The sequence below is a fragment of the Mustela lutreola genome, chromosome 10, assembly GCF_030435805.1.
Source record: "Mustela lutreola isolate mMusLut2 chromosome 10, mMusLut2.pri, whole genome shotgun sequence".
Classification (NCBI taxonomy): domain Eukaryota; kingdom Metazoa; phylum Chordata; class Mammalia; order Carnivora; family Mustelidae; genus Mustela; species Mustela lutreola.
The window spans coordinates 101,659,591-101,678,660 of record NC_081299.1 but is presented as its reverse complement, the minus strand read 5'-3'; the positions used below and the strand labels follow the sequence as shown (position 1 = coordinate 101,678,660).

General features: G+C 38.0%; 1 pseudogene; it reads left to right on the top strand.

Annotated features, from left to right (window-relative positions):
• Positions 1–18,255: 18,255 nt before the first annotated feature.
• On the top strand, positions 18,256–18,611 carry LOC131810553 (large ribosomal subunit protein eL31-like; annotated as a pseudogene).
• Positions 18,612–19,070: the final 459 nt, after the last annotated feature.

Sequence of the window (19,070 nt, the reverse complement as noted above, 5' to 3'; positions counted from 1 at the left end):
AAATAGTCTTTCCTTCTCAGATTCTTTTCCATTTTTCTTACTTAAGCCTGAATAATCTTTTAAAAGTTTTTTTTTTTTATATACCAAACGTGGCATTTACCTTGTAAAAGCATTAATGTTTTTTTCATTGGCCATAGAATTAAAGTTCCATAGAAACAAAGCCTCTACATATTTCTCTAGCCACTGTTAATATTCCCACTACAAAGCACTTGGCCTTCTTTGCTCTTCTCTCCACACTGGATATGTCTAAATCCATGACTGCTTTGTGCTCACTCTCATCTCAGTGCTATTCTCTCTGTCTGGAGTGTGCTTCTCTGCTTTCTTCAGCTATCTAATTTCTGTTCATACTCTCAATAGCTATTGGAATATCAAAATCTCATGGAAGACTTCCTTGATGGCTCTGATTAATTTAAGTTAATTTAATTTTACTTTTTAGAAGATTTTATTTATTTGACAGACAGAGCACTATCAGGGGAAGGGAGAAGGGGAGGGAGGAATAGGCTCCCTGCTGAGCAAGGAGCCCAATGCGGGTCTTGATCCCAGGACCCTGGGCTTATGACCTGAGCGGAAATCAAGAGTCAGGTGCTTAACCAACTGAACCACCCTGGTGATCCATTTCTGATTGGTTTAAGAGCACAGAGCACTTGCAGTAATTTATTGGTAATTCATTTTTTTTCATTTCATTCAGTCATTTAATAAATAATGCTAGATACTGGGGAAATAATGATAAGCAAACGGATAAGAATCTATTTTCAGCTAGAGGCAGAACTTAAATAATCATGCAGATAAATCTATAATTACTAATTGTATAAAAGCTATACTGAAAAGCTACATACCCTGAAGACAGGGTATGTAGTGTTAAGAGAAGTTACCAACTGGGAAACCTGATTTGGCCAGTGAGGGAGGCATTTTCTAAGGAATTGATATTTGAACTGAGATCCCAAGAATGAACAGGAGTTAGCTAAGAGACAGAAAAGTCAGGCAGGGACAACATACATAAAGCCTGTGACAGGAGGGCATGTGACAAGTTTGGAGAATTGTGGTAGTGTGGCAAGAAAGTGATGAGAATGGAGAAGTAGGTAGTAGATGAATCAGGAAAAGATCTGTAGGTCAGATGAAGGATTTTGTACTTTATCTGGAACATTTTTGTAAGTCAATAATGGATTGGCAGGGCAGAGTAGATATGAGATACCTGTTGGGAGGATTTTCCTGTGTTACAGTGGATGGTGGCTCAAAGACTGGGACCTTAGAGATGAAAAAAAGTAGATGGACTTCGATATTTAAAAGGCAAAATGTACAAGACATACTGATGAATTGGATGTAGATGTAATGAGCCAAAGTTGCTTATAGAATTATTAGTTGCTTATAGAATTTACTACAAAAGGAAACCTAGAAGAAGCCCAGATGGAAGTTCTGGAACTCACTTTTATATACATTGATTTTTGAAATGCCTTGGTGACTCAACATACTTGGTTCCTCCTCCCCTGCTAAACTGTAACAAAGTCAGGATTTTTTGTTTGTTTGTTTGTTTTGTTTTTGTTTTTTCATCAGTATATATCTGGAAACTACTATATTACCTGGTATATTACAGGTGTGCAATGGATTTGTTGACTGATTGATACAAAAAGCTTGAATTCTAGCTTATGGGGTGAGTTTATTGAAGAGCCTTGTGCTGTCAGTTTCAGCAGCTAGTACCTCCTCTAACGTGGCCACAGGAGATGCTTCCCCTCTGAATTCAGTCGACCTCAGCTTCAGCTCTGTCCTTTCCCCTTAAACACTGTGTCAGTCTTGCTGATAAAAACAGGCATCCCCAACCAATACAATCTCCTTTTGCCAGACTGATCCACACCATGTGGTTTCCATCCAATGTATTCACCAATGTGTGTCCATTCCAAAGTAATGACTTTCCTGTAGCCAGACTTATTGCCATATATTCCCGAGTAATCCATCCATAAGAAAACTCCTGAGGTCATCTGAGGATACTTTGAAAGGTCATCATCCGGATATTATTCATCTCTTACCAATTCCCCCATTCATGGTCTCTACCTCATGCCCCAGTAAATTTCTAAAACTTCTTTGTTCAATGTCTACTCTGGCATAAGTGTTATATAAAACATTGTAGTCTTCCAAGTGCAGTGTAACATTGACTCACAACAGAATAGCAACACAGCAGGTCTGATTTTCCCCATTAGTCCCATTATTTCTTGAACACACACAACCCTCATTCTAATAATAATAGCCTCTAATATTTATTGAGCACTTACTCTGCTCTGCGTGTTATTCTAAGTACTTGTTTTGATTTTGTTAATCCTCTCAACAATTCTATGAGGTAGGCATTGTTTCCACTATAGATGACAACACTAGGGCAAGAAAAGGTTAAGTACAGCACGTACACCTGGCTTGAGTGTGGCAGGGCCAGGATTCACATTCAGGCAGTCTGGCTTCAGAGTCCTTACCCTTAACCACTGCACTTTGCTGTCTTTCTGCAGCTTTCCCCTAATACCTGGAAGCCAGGACAGTCAGGGTAAGGTAAAATTCAGTTTTTATTGGAATTCTTTGGAGCTTGTTTAGTCAGAAGCTTTAAAGATAATTTGTCTGAGTCCCAATGAAGTTTAAACATTTTTACTCTGGCATTTAGGTCTTCCTCAGTATGGCTCAGAATCATTATTCCCAGCCTTAGATCCCCATCCCAAGTATAGAAAAATTTTCTCACCAGTAGCTCCTCTCCAAGTTCCTATCTCAGAGTCTATGTGAATGCTCTCTGCTGTCTCCATGTAGAATTCCCTGTCTCCTTCAGAATCTGTCTTAAATGTCTCCTTTTTCATGAAACTTTTTCTCAGGCCCTCAACTCTTCATGTGAACCCATAGAGCACTTTATCTATATGGTTTCTGTGGTACTTGTTATACTTTAAAAATTATATTTATTTTGTAGGGTCATAATTGCACAGTTTTAGAGTTGAGATGAACCTTAACTGTTATTTATTATCTATTAACTATTATCTAACCCAACACATCTCATTCCTTTTTTAGAAATAATAATAATTTATTGAGACAAAATTAACCGCTTCAAGTGAAAAATTCAGTGGCATTTGGTGCATTCACAATGTTGTATAACCTACCTCTAGCTTGTTCTAAGTCCAGAGTAGAACCCCATACATATTAAGTAGTCTCTCCCTATTCCCATCTCCCCCAGTCCCTGGCAACCACCAATCTGCATTCCATCTCTATGAATATTTCACATAAATGGAACCATGCAACATGAGGCCTTTTATGTCTGTCCTGTCTTAGCATAATGTTTCAGAAGTTCATTCACATTGTATGTTCATTCACCTATATCAGTACTTTCAAAAAATAAATGAATAATATTTCATGATATGCATGTGTTACAGTTTATCTCTTTACCCATCGATGGATGGAGTTTTTCCAGGTTTTTTTTTTTTTAATACAGTCCTTTTGGAACAGTTATTTGTAACTACCTCATCTTTTTTTGAGTTCTAGCCTCATTCCTTTTAAAATGAATTATTATTAGAAACCAGATGTGTAATATATACAAATGGATCTTCATAGATATAAGTAGTAGGAATGGAGCTTCTCAAATTGGAGTCTGGTGTGTGGCCCTTGTTTTGGAAATTAGACCACATGGCCCTTCCATGTGGTCTGCAGTTCTGTGTGGACCCAGTTTTAAGATTTAAAAATTTTTTTTTTTTTAATTTGTCAGAGTGAGAGAGAGCAAATGCAGGCAAAGTGGCAGGCAGAAGCAGAGAGAGAAGCAGGCTCCCTGCTGAGCAAGGAGCCTGATACAGGACTTAATCCCAGGAACCTGGGATCATAATCTGAGCCAAAGGCAGTGGCTTAACCAACTGAGCCACCCCAGTGTCCCAGGACCCAGTTTTTAAGGCCTCTGAGGTACTTCATCTCTTCTGTTCTATATATGAAGAAACTGAAGCCCAGATTTGTATTGAAACCAAAAGGCTGGTTAGTGTGACAGTGCACCATCATCTGAACACATTTACATAACAAGAACATGATGTAGCAGGAATTAACCAAAGTGGGCTTAGATAACACATTTTCGGGATATATATATTTTATAATGAATATCCTGCATTTTCGTTCAGGAAAATTTACAGGAAACCCAAGGAGCAAAACCTTAACTCCTGATTCTTGTAAATACAATATTTTATCTTATTATGAGAGATTTTTATATATATAGTTCTGTGGAAGTAGGTAAATCTACAACACAGTACAATGCAAAACCTTAACTGTGTTAGGATCAGTAGGAGAAACTTAAAAATTCTGATGCCTGGCCTCCATCCCAGCCCAATTAAAGCAGAATATCTGGGGCTGTAGACCAGGTATCAGAATTCTAAAAGATCTCCTCAGATGATTCTAATATTTAGGAGGGTTGGGAATCTCTGGCTTTGGCTTTTGTCACAGAGCATTACTCTTATTCATTCGTATATTCAGTTTATCTTTCCCATGAGGCCTGGTTTACATGCCACAGGACTCTCCCAGGCTACTCCAGTTTATGCCACTGCTCTCACCCTCTTCGGAAGAACTGGAGCACTTGTGAGTTTCACTCCTGCTCTTCATCCTTTCCTGACACGCATTGTATCTTGGCTCTTGTATGTGTTGATTTTGTGTCTCCAGTTGGAATACAAGGTCTTGGTGATCAGGAATAGAATCTGTACTCTCTCTGCCTCTGCTTCTCTTCTCATTTCTAAATCACCAGTCCTAAAACTTGTACTTCTTTGCTTTTAAAAGCATAGTTATCCTGCTACTGACCTAGGGTTGAAACTGTGTATTTCTGGAATGACTCTGAAGACTCAATGTTATACAAGGTGAATGTGAATATTCTTTGGAAGGTATTACACGCCATGTACATATAAAAGATCATACTGCTGTTGTGACTAGGAAGAAAAACAACTATTTTTATTTTTTTTTTGCTTCCCCAGAAATATGCCATTGGGAATTATAGAAAAAAGGTAAATCTCAACCCCTTTTTCTGGATTAATTCAAATTTGCTTTTGTAGAAAAAAGATACACTGTCATTACTATTGGGGATTTACATACCTCATTTAATTCTCACAGTAGTTTTCCAGGAATTACCTTCATCTTATAGCTGAAAAAAAAATAGAATTATTTAGACCATACTTATAAATGGTATAATTTCAGCCCAGATTTGTTCCAGCCTAAAGTGCTTAAGAGTTTATAACAGTTATGATTGTGTAGGTAGGATTTTTTACTCCAGGTTTACAAAATTGATAATGTATGAAATGGTAAGTTTTCATGGAATAGTCTAAAAGGGATTTCCTACAAAGTAAATGTAACTGGGACTAAAAGATGGAGTGGTACTTGGTTTTTCTTTTTTTTTTTTTTTATTTTTTTTTTATTTTTTATAAACATATATTTTTTATATACATATATTTTTATCCCCAGGTCTGTGAATCACCAGGTTTACACACTTCACAGCACTCACCAAATCACATACCCTCCCCAATGTCCATAATCCCACCCCCTTCTCCCCAACCCCCTCCCCCCGGCAACCCTCAGTTTGTTTTGTGAGATTAAGAGTCACTTATGGTTTGTCTCCCTCCCAATCCCATCTTGTTTCATTTATTCTTCTACCCACTTAAGCCTCCATGGAGGCTTAAGTGGGTACTTGGTTTTTCTTAAAAGAGGTTCACCATCCCTATATGTGTGTTTCCAGGGTCTTGTGCCCTTTACCTCTTCCCGTTCTTTCTGTACTGTTTGTTGCATCAAGTATCTTGATGCAAGATACTTGAATGAAAGATACTTAGAGGGGATAAGCAAAGTGTGGAAAGAGACAGATAATTTGTCTATTGGTCTATTTGCTTTAAATCTAGAGATTCTTGCCAGTTTTGAACAGGAAACATGATAGCTTCCCAAGTAGAGAGACTTGAGAGACTCCAGAATGGCCTTACCAAAAAACATTTGTCCAAGAGCATTGGAATTCCAAAACTAGAGACATATTTGTACCTCTTGGAAGGTTTTGAGAAGTCCACAGTTCCCAATATAAATAAAATGGCTTTGGAAAGTTTGGTGACTCAAGCCAGTCATTTTGGGAACTAGGATAAGGGGCTGAAAGAGAAGAATGCAAAGGCTTCTTTGTTAAAAAGAGCGGGGGCAGAGAGTGGTTGGGGCCCAGGACCCACTCTCCATGTCCACCACAATCAATCTCAACATTGCATCCTCCAGGAAGACTTGCTGAGGACCTTCTGAAATGAACAGCTCACTCCAGCCATACCTTGAACAAGCATCTTGAACAACCAACACTCCCTCTGAGGCCAGACTCAAACAATCTTTCTTAGCTTGTGACTCCTCAAACCCTTCCCAGCAGGGTAATGAATGAATAGAGGCTTCTGGCAAGCACCTGAAGGCCAACTTCTGTCTTTCAGGTTTGGATTTCAGGAAACAGCTTGGGAGGATGCTCTCCGGTCCCCACAACTGCTGGGACTTGTCTTGGGATTTGTGGGAGAGAGAGGGGAGGCTAAAAGGGATTAAAGCTGCTCTGAAACCTTGTAGCCGGAGGGGGATTTGGAGGTGGAAAAGGAGGGGGTAGATCAGCTCAGCTGCTTCACCTTCCCAGATAATCCATCACTGCCACTGTAGCTGCAGGAAAGCAGTCCCGTAACTGTCTGCCTGGAAGGAAGGATAACCTGCCGCTGGCTTTTATTTTCAGTTGAATTATAACACTTACCTTCTCATCTGGCCTTTCATCAGGAGGCTTAAGTGTTTTTCTTTCTGTGGGCCTTACTGGCCACGTTTCCCCATTCATTATCAGCATAGGGGCCTGCCATGCTGAACCCATGTGCAGCCTTCCACTCCCTACTTCCCATCCCCCAGGGGCTCCTTAGCAGCAACAATTTTCTAATTCAGAACAGACTCTCCTCTGAGCATTTGATCTTACAAGTACATTACAACTGGCTTTAACAGGAGTTACCAAAGGCAGGGATTTCAGAAACAAGATGTGAACTCCCCAAAAGATGGGGCACTAGAAATACCTTCAACATCTTTGAGTTTACCTGTAATACTTGGCTATATTACTTGGACATTTCTCTGTGCCTGGGACTAAGGGGAAAGGTGGCTGGGAATTTGGGGTCATTTGAAGATAATCATTAATAGGCTTGTTACCTTTAGGAGAGGATTGTGGAGTGTTTAGTGCCACTAGCACAAGACCTGTGAAGTCAGAATGCCTGCATTCTTCTCCTGGTTTATTTAACCATGAGTAAGTGATTTAAGCTCTCTGTGCCTCAATTTCTTTATCTGTAAGATGGGAATAATAATACCCATTTCCTAAGATTGCTGTGTTAAATGTTATAATCCATTAAAAGTTCTTATCACAGAGTCTGACACAGAATGTGCTCAGTAAATATTAGGCATTATTGTTGACTCCTTTGTTCATAAAATGGTTACGGATGATCTGCATACTTGTTGGCTTTACATCCAAAATATATCTCAAACCCAACTGCTCCTCCATCTTCACTTTTAGTAGCCTTCAGCAAATCATGATCATGGTCCGTCTAAACTTTTCCTGTAGCCGCTTAAACTTCTACTCTTGTTCCTCTCAAATTCATTTCCACAGCAGAGACATATTTTAACAAGTTAAGCTGATCATGTCACTTTCATGTTTAAAACTTCTCAGAGGGTTGTTCATTGATTGCAATGAGAACTTCTTTCCATGTCTTAAGAGGCCCTGTGTGATTTTGCTCCTAACTCTCAGTGTCAGATTGCTAATTTTCCTCCCTCCCTTCTTCCTCCTTTCTCCTCCTTCTCATTCTTCTCCTTTTTCATCTCCTTCCCCCCCTCCTCACGTGCCTTCCTCACTCTCCTCCTTTTCTTTTTTCTCCTCTCCCCCTTCCTTACTGATTAACCTCCAGCCACAATGGCCTTCTAATTCAGAGACTGACTAGTTCCTTGGCAAACAACTCTTCTGAACTCTCAATTAGACTGAGACCCTGAAAGGAAACTTCTTATAACGCCTTGCTAATAGGTATGGTCTTTGACTGAATCCTACTGGTAAAATGGGAGTGGAGGTGACAGGTATCACTTAGAATCCTGGACCATAAAGAACCTCCAGACATAACCTTTTCTTTCTTCATCCATTAGCTGGATGTTGATGTGGATGAGAGCCTCAGACATCTTTAAGTAAATGGAAAATAAGTTTTTACTCTCTTGAGCTGCTGAGATTTTAAAGTTTAATTATTATAATAGCGAGTATTACCTTAACTAATACACCCTTTTTCTGTTTTTCAAACTCTTTCTGCTTTCATTCACTGCAGTTGCTATTTCATCTCCCTGAAATATTTATTTCCCAGCTCTTTTTATGATGGGGTCATGGATTCTTCACATCTTAGCTCAAATATTAATGACTCAGTGTTCCCATAGTCCCCCTGCCTGAAATGACTATCTTCTCTCTTATCATGTTTACTTCAGTCAGAGCATTTTCCCAGCTTATATTTCCCTTTTTATTGTCTGTCTCATTCACCAGAATGTAAGAAACAGGTTCGCATCATCTGTCTTGTTCAGTGTGGGATCCTCAGGGACTGGAATATTGCCTGAAAATAAATAAATGAATTGAATGAACAAGTAGAAAAAAAAATATTTAATAGACTCTGAGCAGTATCTTGGGACCAAAAGAAAATTTGATCTATTTGGTGATAAGAAAATATACTCTTTATGACAAGTAAATTAGAGTTCTCCAGAGAAAAAGAAGCAATAGGTTATATATATTGGCCCATATGTATAATATATCACATATATATATGATATATAGAACTAGTAAAGGATGTATATGTATACATATATATATAGATCTTCTTGACTTATGATGGGGTTGTATCCCAATTAACCAATCATAAGTTGGAAATATCATGTGGAAAGTACATTTAACATACCTAACCTACCCAACATCATACCTCAGCCTAGCTAACCTTAAACATGCTCAGAATACTGATATAAGCCTATATTTAAGCAACATCTTCTAACAAACCCTTTTTTATAATAAAATGTTGTAGACCTTATGTAATTTATTGACTACTGTACCGAAAGTGATAAACAGAATGGCTATTTGGGTACAGAATGGTTGTCAGTGTATCAGTTGTTCACCCTTGTGATCAGCTGATTGACTGGGAGCTGTCTCTTGCTGCTACTGCCCAGCATTGCTAGCCTGGGAAAGAGCAAAATTCAAAATTCAGAGTATATACAGTTTATACTGAATGTGTATTAATTTTGCACTATTTTTGTTTTTCTATATATATATATATGTATGTGTGTGTATATATATATATACACATATATACATATATATATACACAATATATATAATATAAAAATATATAATAGGTGTACACTGTGTATATATAACACACATATAAAATTATCTATGTAATATATAAGTATATATGATGTATATTGTATGTATATATGTAATGTGTAACATATATAACATATATATACATGCAGACGGATGTTGGAGATACTGCAAATTTGGTTCCAGACCACTGCAATAAAGCCAATATTGCAAAAAAGTGAGTCAAATGAATTTTTTGGTTTCCCAATGCATATAAAGTTATGTTTATACTATACTATAATCTATTAAGTATGCAATCGCAATGTCTAAAAATTCAATATGCTTATCTTAATTAAAAAAATTTTTTTGCTTAAAAATGCAAACCATAATCTGAACTTTTAGCAAATTATAATAGTTATCTTTTTTCTGGTGGAGGGTCTTGCCTCAATATTGATGGCTGCTGACTGATCAGGGTGAGGGCTGCTGAAGGTTGGGGTGGCTGTGGCTATTTCTTAATATAAGACAATAGTGAAGTTTGCTACATTAACTGACTCTTCCTCTCATGAAAGATTTCTCTGTAGCATGCAATGCTGTTAGATATCATTTTACCCGCAGTAGAGCTTATTTAAAAACTGTAGGCAAGGGGTGCCTGGGTGACTCAGTGGGTTAAGCCTCTGCCTTCGGCTCAGGTCATGATCTCAGGATCCTGGGATCAAGCCCCACAGCGAGCTCTCTGCTCAGCAGGGAGCCTGCTTCCCTTCCTCTCTCTCTCTCTCTCTCTCTCTCTCTGCCTGCCTCTCCATCTACTTGTGATCTCTCTCTGTCAAATAAATAAATAAAATCTTAAAAAAAAAACTGTATTAGTCAATCCTTTCAAACCTAGAAGCTGCTTAATCAATCAAGTTTATGTAATATTTTAAATCCTTGGTTGTCATTTCAGCAATCTTCACCAGGAGTAAAATTCATCTCAAGAAACCTCTTTCTTTCCTCATCAGTAAGAAGCAACTCCTTATCTGTGAAAATTTTATCATGAGATTGCATCAGTTTAGTGACATCATAAGGCTCTACTTCTAATTCTGGTTCTCTTGATAATGCCATCTTATTTCCAGTCACTTTCTCCACTGAGTCATCCATGAAGGTTTGGAACCACCTTCTTCCAAACTCTTCCTTATGTTGATATTTTAACCCCTTCCCATGAATCACAAATGTTCTTAATGGCATCTTAAATGATAAATTCTTTCCAGAAGGTTTTCCATTTACTTTGCCTAGATCCATCAGAGGAATTACTATATATGGCAGCTATAGCCTTACGAAATGTATTTCTTAAATACTAAGATTTGAAAGATATAATGACTTCTTAATCAGTGGTCTGGAGAATAGATGTTGTGTTTGCAAGCATGAAAACAACATTAATCTCTGGTATATCTCCATCAGAGCTCTTGGGTGACCAGGTATGTTGCCAGTAAGCCATATTGTTTTGAAAGGAATCTTTCTTTGAACACTAGGTCTCAAAAATGGGCTTAAAATGTTCAGTAAACAATGTTATAAACAGGTTTACTGTCGTCTAGCCTTTATTGTTCCATTTATAGAGCACAGGCAGAGTAGAATTAGCATAATTCTTAAGGATCTTAGGATTTTCAGAATGGTCAATGAGTACTGGCTTCCACTTCAATTCATCAGCTGCATTAGCCCCTATCAAGAGTGTCAGACTGTTCTTTGAAGCATCAAAGCTCAACATCTCTCTAGCTATGGCAGTTCTAAATGGCTTCTTTTTCCTATAGGGGATTGTTTTGTATGCACTGACAATCTGTCATTTAGTGTAGCCACCTTCGTTAATTATCTTGGCTGGATCTTCTGGAGAACTTGTTGCAGCTTCTGTATCAGTACTTGCAGTGTCACCTTGCACATTTATATGGTGGAGAAGGCTTCTTTCCTTAGACCTCATGATCTTATCTTTGTTAGCTTCAGACTTTCCTTCTACAGCTTCCTTACCTCTTAGTCTTGATAGAATTTGAAGAGAGTTAGGGCCTTACTGTGGGTTTAGCTTTATCTTAAGGGAATACTGTGGCTGGTTTGCTCCTTCATCAGAACTTTCTCCACATTAATAATAAAGTCCGTTCCACTTTCTGATCATTAGCATGTTCACTAATGTAGCACTTTTAATTTCCTCTAAGAACTTTTCCTTTGCTTTTGCAACTTGGTTAACTGATGCAAGAGATGTAGTTTTTGGCCTATCTTGGCTTTCAACATTTGTCCCTTGCTAAGCTTAATCATTTCTACCTTTTGATTTAAAGTGAAAGATATGTGATTCTTCCTTCCACTTGAACAATTAGAGGTCATTGTAGGGTGGTTAATTGGCCTGATTCCAATATTATTGTGTTTCAGGGCCTAGGGAGGTCCGAGGAAAGGGAAAGAGATGGGGGAATATCCAGTCAGGGGAGTTAAGTTTGCTGTCTTACATAGGCAGTTGTTGGCACCCCATAACAATTTCAACAGTAACAGGAAAGATTGCTGATCACAGATCACCATAACAGACACAATAGTAATGAAAATTTTGAAATATTGGAAGAATTACCAAAATTTGATAAAGAGACATGAAATGAGCAAATACTATTGGAAAAATGGTACTGATAGACTTGTTCCATGCAGTGTTGCTATAAACCTTCAATTTGCAATGGAATATCTATGAAACACAATAATGCAAAGTGCAACAAAATGATATATGCCTGTAGATAGATAGATGGGTGGGTAGATAGATAGATAGAGAGAGAGAGTGATTATGGAATCTGAGCAGTCCCTCAATCTGTTAAATTCTAGTCCAAGTCCAAAGGCCTGAGAACTAGGTGTGCCAGTGGGTGTTAATCCCAGCTCAAGGGCAGGAGAGTACCAGTGTTCTAGCTCAACAGACAGGTAGGAAGAAGACAGTTCCTTTTTTTGTCTGCATCTTGTTCTATTCCCGCCCGCAGTGGATTGGATGATACTTGCCTATATTGAGGAAGGCAATCTACTTCTGATTCAACCTACTTCTAATTCTGATGCTAATCTCATTTGAAGACACACCCAGATAATGTTTAATCTGGGCACCCCTTGGTCCCATGCAGTTGACACATAAAATTAACCATCATAAGAATGATTAACAGGAATGGTACCTTTCTAAGAATGTATACATTTATAGAAAATTAATATACAACATGGACTAAAATGGCATGGCATACATTTAAAAAAAGAAGAGTTGAAAGAATATAGAAAACCTTATAAGAATTTATAAGGTAGCTATTATTATCTCCATTGTATAGATGAGGGTAGAGGCTCAGAGCATTTCCCTTACCTGGCCAAAAATTACACATCTAGTAAACGATTAAGTTAGGGAGGGCTGCAAGCCAATCTTTTGACTCCAAATCCTATGTTCCTCAAAACAAGATACAACTTTATTTTTTCTTCAGATTTTGCATATCACTAAATATCCAGTTTATTTTTTTAAATTAAAAAATTTTTTTTTCAATATCCAGTTTAAATATCACTTCTCAGTGTGCTTGGATGGCTCAGTCAGTTAAATGTCTGCTTTTGGCTCAGGTCATGATCTCAGGTTTCTGGGATCGAGCACGGAGCCTGCATCTCCTTCTCTCTCTGTTCCTTCCCTTCTTGTGTCCTCTGTCTTTCAAATAAATAAATAAAATCTTAAAAAAAATTCACTTCTTCCCATAAGATATGCCCTGGTATATGTAATACATACCTTCATGAATGAAACACTGAGCAATAAATGTATTGCTGCCTGTATAGTCATTGTATATTTAAATGTATTCTCACTATACTTGTCCTCCATTTGTTTTTCACTCATTTGTTCATTTTTCCTTTTATCCATTTAATCATTCAACAAATACTGCTTAGAGCTACTATATGCTAGGCGCTATAACCGAAAAAGGAAATAAATGATTCTTACCCTTGAGAACTTAAAATTATTGAAAATGATAGATGACCAAGCCTCTTGGATCATGAAGAAAGAAGACATGGGCTAAAGATAGTGTTACTCAGGTCTCAAATGAAACTGCTTATTTGCTTCAACTTCTCGTTTCTAGATTTGTCTTACAGAAAAGAGAAATTAGCTTCTCCATTACTTACATTCTTCTGTTTTCTAGTAACTATACCATTTCTAATTGGTACTTTGACCTAATCCAAAATACTTGAATAGCAAGAAAAGTGTACTTATTTAATCATGGATCTTAAATCTGTCTGCAGAAAATATATACAATGAATAATTATGAAACCAGAGAGGGAAAATGACTATAATAGTATTTCAATTCAACTGAATTGCATAAATTAAATTACTACTGTTCATACCAAGAATATTAAGCTCTTATGTGTTATTCTTTAACATTAGATTGTGTCCAAATTATGTGGAAAATAGATGGGAGACTTTTCATTGAGCATATTCCTTTCACTTGAGATGTCCCAGAGGGGCTCCAGAGGAAGACTGGGTGCCTACGTGTGATGTCATTACATAAATGAGATACACCTGCCACTTCATTCAGTTCAGCTTTGCTCTGGGGAAGGGGCAGATTTCTTGCGAATTCATTTGTATCTTAGTTAAAAATTGCCAGGTGCCTGGGTGGCTCAGTGGGTTAAAGCCTCTGCCATCAGCTCAGGTCATGATCTCAGGGTCCTGGGATCGAGCCCCACATTGGGCTCTCTGATCAGCAGGGAGCCTGCATCCCTCTCCCCCTCTGCCTGCATCTCTGCCTACTTGTGATCTCTCTTTCTCTGTTAAATAAATAAAATAAAATCTTAAAAAAAATTGCCTTCAATTCGGGGGAAAAGGCGGAATTTTGCATATCTCTTGATATTGAACAGATTCTCTTCTTTGAAAGGTGAAGACTTACAGCGTCTGGAATATGTAAATGGAATGAATGCAGTGTCATTTTTCTTTTAAAATTTTATTTTTTATTTATTTGACAGAGAGAGTGATATCACAAGCCGGCAGAGAGGCAGGCAGAAAGAGAGGGGGAAAGGGGCTCCCTGCCCAGCAGAGAGCCTGATGCGGGCCTTGACCCCAGGACCCTGGGATAATGACCTGAGCCGAAGGCAGAGGCTTAACCCACTGAGTCACCCAGGCGCCCATCATTTTCCCTTTAAAGTAGGGAACAAGTAGTGAAGATAGAACTGAATAAGAGGACTCACATTTGTGCTTAGATAGTTGTACATCAGTCTTTTTATGGAGACTTTTGGTCTTGTCCCCTATAAGTATACTCAGCAACAAGTTCTCCCCCTACCCACATTCCTTCATTTATAAACCTTTGTTTATCTTCAGGTATTTGGGGAACATAGGAACACATGTTGAACACATATGTTCATATTTTATTGATAATTAACTTTTCAAATATGTTATCTTGTAAGAATGATTTGAGTCTTATTTAGTAGCCTTATTTTCTTAGATAGGGGGAAATTCCAATTTCTCTAAAATGAATAAGATCCCCTGACATTCTAGTTGGCATTGAACCCATAGCACAGTTGAACATAGGTATTTAGAAATTGAGTTTGGAATTGGGCCCTTAGAAATAGAGTGAGATTCAGGTTTCTAGATTCAGCAATTGTTTCTCATCTGTTTCAAGAAAAAAATTAGTATCTTGATTCCTGAGTTTGCTTTTACAGGAATGTTCAGATGAGAAGACTAGTGACCAAGCTAAATCACAAATTTGAAAAGGTGGTAGTTTTCACTTCTTCGGACCAAGGATGTTATTGGAAATTAAAGCTACCTTGAAGGATTTTATGGACTACAGAACTTTTTAGCCTGGCCCATAAACCTATGGAAGAAGATTGAAATAATTTTTAAAAACATGACATTTAAATTCCCATTTAGAATAAATATTTCTTTTGCCTTGTTAAATTCAAGAGAGACTTTTCTTGAACGGAAATATTCTTCTTCACTGTGGGGGTATTAACACCAGAAGGGACAGAGTTTGGAGAATATAACCTTGGGCAGGATGCTGTATCATGGCACTCTCTTTTGCCCGACAACATCACCCTTTCTGATGAACACTGGGGAAGAATGTGGGGTTGAAGAAGGCTTGGTGGGGAATAGGCAGTAATTTTCTGCTCTGAGCTCAGAGCAGAACAGCTATTCTAGGATGGTAAAGGGAAGGTGAATTCATGTCCTCAGGGAGCGAATGCATCACCCTCTCCTAAAATCCATTTGATTCCTAAAGACTAGAAACTGAATGACTGGTAATGAGAAGCTGAGGGGGTAATCGTTTCCATGTTTGATATGTAGTAGTTGAGAACTAGTGTTCTCCTATTTAGACACAGAGGCACTTTTCTGCATAGGTGCTGTGGCAGATTGTACTATCCAGTTATGGCTTCTTATATATTCTACATGGTCTTCCTATAATGTGACGTTGACATTCCTCCATTTAGAAGCAAGGTCTATGTACTCTGCCCTTAAACCCTAGTGGAATTTCATAACTGCAATATATAGCAGAAATGATGTTGCATAAATTGTGATGCCAAATCACAAAAGGCTTCTGTCTGTCTTGCTTTTTCTTTGGTTGCTCAACCTTCAAACACGCCAGTGTGCTGTGAGAAAACCCAAAGTAGTTCACACAAAGACTTCATGGAGAGGCCCAGGTGGAAAGGAACTGAAACTCCTAGCCAGCAGCCAGAATGAACCAAAATACTTGTGAGTTAGTGAGCCATGAGATGCTTCCAGCCTCCGTTTTCTATCTAGATGATACCAACTAGAGCAAAGGTTAGCTACTCTAACTAAGCCCTACCCAAATTGCAGATTTTAGAGCAAAATACGTGTTACAGTTATTTTACAACTTTTGGAGTGGTTTGTTACACAGCATTAGAGAGCAGGAATAGAGATCACTAAATGTAAATCTTCAGAGTTCTTCCAGTCCTCTCAAGTATTTATACCAACAACTTTTCTTATCATAGGTCTTAAATTCAAGTCCAAGAAAACCTACTATTAACATAATACTTTTTAGTGGCCTCAAATTGTATATGTGTTGTTTGTCTGTATTTGACAGTCTCATTTATTCTTATGTCCATAAAAGTCAGGGAGAGAATAATTGTGATTGTCCTTGGTGTGACTTTTAAAAGGGTCTGTTTGAGATGAGCCACTGGGTACAGTTAGAGAAAATAAAGGACCGTTTGGCAATTGTGTTTACACTTCCGGTAGCCACTTGCAAGCTCTTAGTGTCACTGTTTTAATATTTTAGTCATAATCCAAATTTGCCTTTGTGACAAAACAGCCTGGCCAGTTTTTCTCTAAAAGCAAGTCTATAAAATTAATAATAAAAAAATTCCACTAATTCTAACTTTACTAGGTGTTCTTAAAAAAAAAAAAAAGTCACTCCTAAATTGGTAAAATCTACAGGCTACCAAAGAAATCCAGTTACTATAACCAACCCTATAGAGCAATCCTGAAAAAGAAGATTTGAAAACAAATTAATAGGGGGTATGGGGATAGTATGGGGGGAGAGAAAGTGCATAAGAGAGAAGGGAAGGGAAACAGTTGTACAGTACTTGTTCATGGTATAAGATCAGTGAGTGGACATCAGTGGGGAGGATGAATCATGATGATGATAGGGATTATGGCCAGATAATTTAAAAAAGCACATATTATCCTGAAATTATTTCTATTAAGTCTTACCATGTACTTAGAGCCATGGACTTTTTAGATCTTTTCCTTTAAGAAACCCAGCCAAGGACCAGTCCCTTTCTATCCTGCTGAACTAACTGCCATGTTTCCAACAGGAAGAGGCTCTTGCCACCTTGTTCTTTCCTTCATGGCTTCAGTATGTTTTGAACAGCTACTTCATTTTTGTAATCTGCTTTCCAACCTCTCTCTGATTTTCTCCATTTCTACATACTATTATACATTTTCTTCATATAGTTCATACCAAGATTTTAGACTGGGGGGTTAGTACTTCCCTTTGGCTCTGCTTCATTCTTTCCCCTACACTTGGATCTCACACACTTGATAATGGTGTTTCCAGTCCTTCTGGATCCAGTCTAGGGTTGTCCCTACTGTCCTACTGAACGTAATTTCATGTGCTGGTGTTCTTGACTCTGCCATTGAGATACCCAGGGACTAATTTAAGAGTAATCTAAGCAGACCCTTGTTTCACAGATAGGAACTGAGGCCCCCCCAAAGATGAGAGTCCTATACAGTGTCACATACTCAGTACTAGAAAGATTAGGGCTGTTCTTCTGATCTCTTGAACCCAATCATTTTCTAGTTTTTGTTTTGTTTTATTTTGTTTTTTTACATATCACTGTGTTTTCTTCCTTACACTTAAAAATTGGTGTGTGTCTCACTGCAGTGAATGACCCTAGGTTTGTAGAAAGATGCAACAACAATTGATACAAATTTCCCCAGGCTTACACCTTTAAAAACTTTTTCTCCTCAGTTTGTGTATGGTTAGACTCGATAGCTTTCTTATCTTGCCCATAGGTTCATCTAGAGTTTGATATCACTTTTGCACTAAAATCCTACCCCACCCCCCAAACTGGCTGAGCTTCTTGTTTATTTTTCTTCTTCTTTGGTTTTACATATGTAAAAACAGAACAAAAACCCATTGGGGGAAAAAAAGAGAACAGAACCACATTGTATACTGTAACCAGATAGAATATTTGATTCTGATAGATAACATAGATAGTAACTTCACCATGGCAGAAGACCATACCAACATTAAAGGCTCTCTGTAATTGTACTGACTGCTACACCTCAGCCCAAAGAAACTCAGATGAAGAGACAAGCCAATTCTGGGCTGTAAGTACATCAGAGTCCTTCCCATGGGCACACTGGTAAGGCATGTTTTTTTTGGAGTTCCTGGATTTAATAGATCTATTTGGCTGCAAGATGGAGATTTTATATTTAAAACCGACAAGTAGATCATGACAAAGACTAAAAATGCTTTCCAGTTTTCCAGCCAGAGTCCAACATAATGGCTTCCACAAAGAAGGGAGGTGAGAAGAAGAGCCATTCTGTCGTCAATGAGTTAGTGATCAGAGAATGCACCATCAACAGTTACAAGCGCATCCATGGAATGGGTTTCAAGAAGTATGCCCCTTGGGCCCTCAAAGAGATCTGGAAATTTGCCATGAAGGAGATGGGAGCTCCAGGCTCAACAAAGCTGTTTTGGCCAAAGGAATAAGGAATATTCTGTACTATGTCCATGTGTGGTTGTCCAGAAAATGTAACAAGGGTGAAGATTCAGCAAACAAACTCTATACATTGGTTACTTATGCACCTGTCACCACTTTCAAAAATCTGCTGACAGTTAATGTGGATGAGACCTAACCACTGATTGTCAAATAAAGGTATAAAATTGCAAAAAAAAAAAAAAAAGTGCTTTCCAATTGATATAAAATACCTTGATACAAGAAAATAACCATTCTAAGAAATACAGGCAAAATAAGGTTGTCATTGAGTGACATAAAATCCAGGTGAGAGGTAAGGAATTGAGGTTTTCACTCTGTCCTAATAAGTAAAAAACTGAAGGAACTGAAAAATCAACAGTTCCTTTTTTTCTTTTTGAATGTAGCTTTCTTTTAAAAAAATGTAAATTCAGTTAGCCAACATATGGTAGTGTTCAATGGTTCACTGGTTACATATAGCACCCAGTGCTTATCACCTCACATGCACTCGTTAATGCCCATTACCCAGTACTTTTTAAGAGAAAGGGAAGCAAACCATAAGAGACTTCAATGATAGAGAACAAACTGAGGGTTGCTGGAGGGGAGGTAGATGAGAGGATAA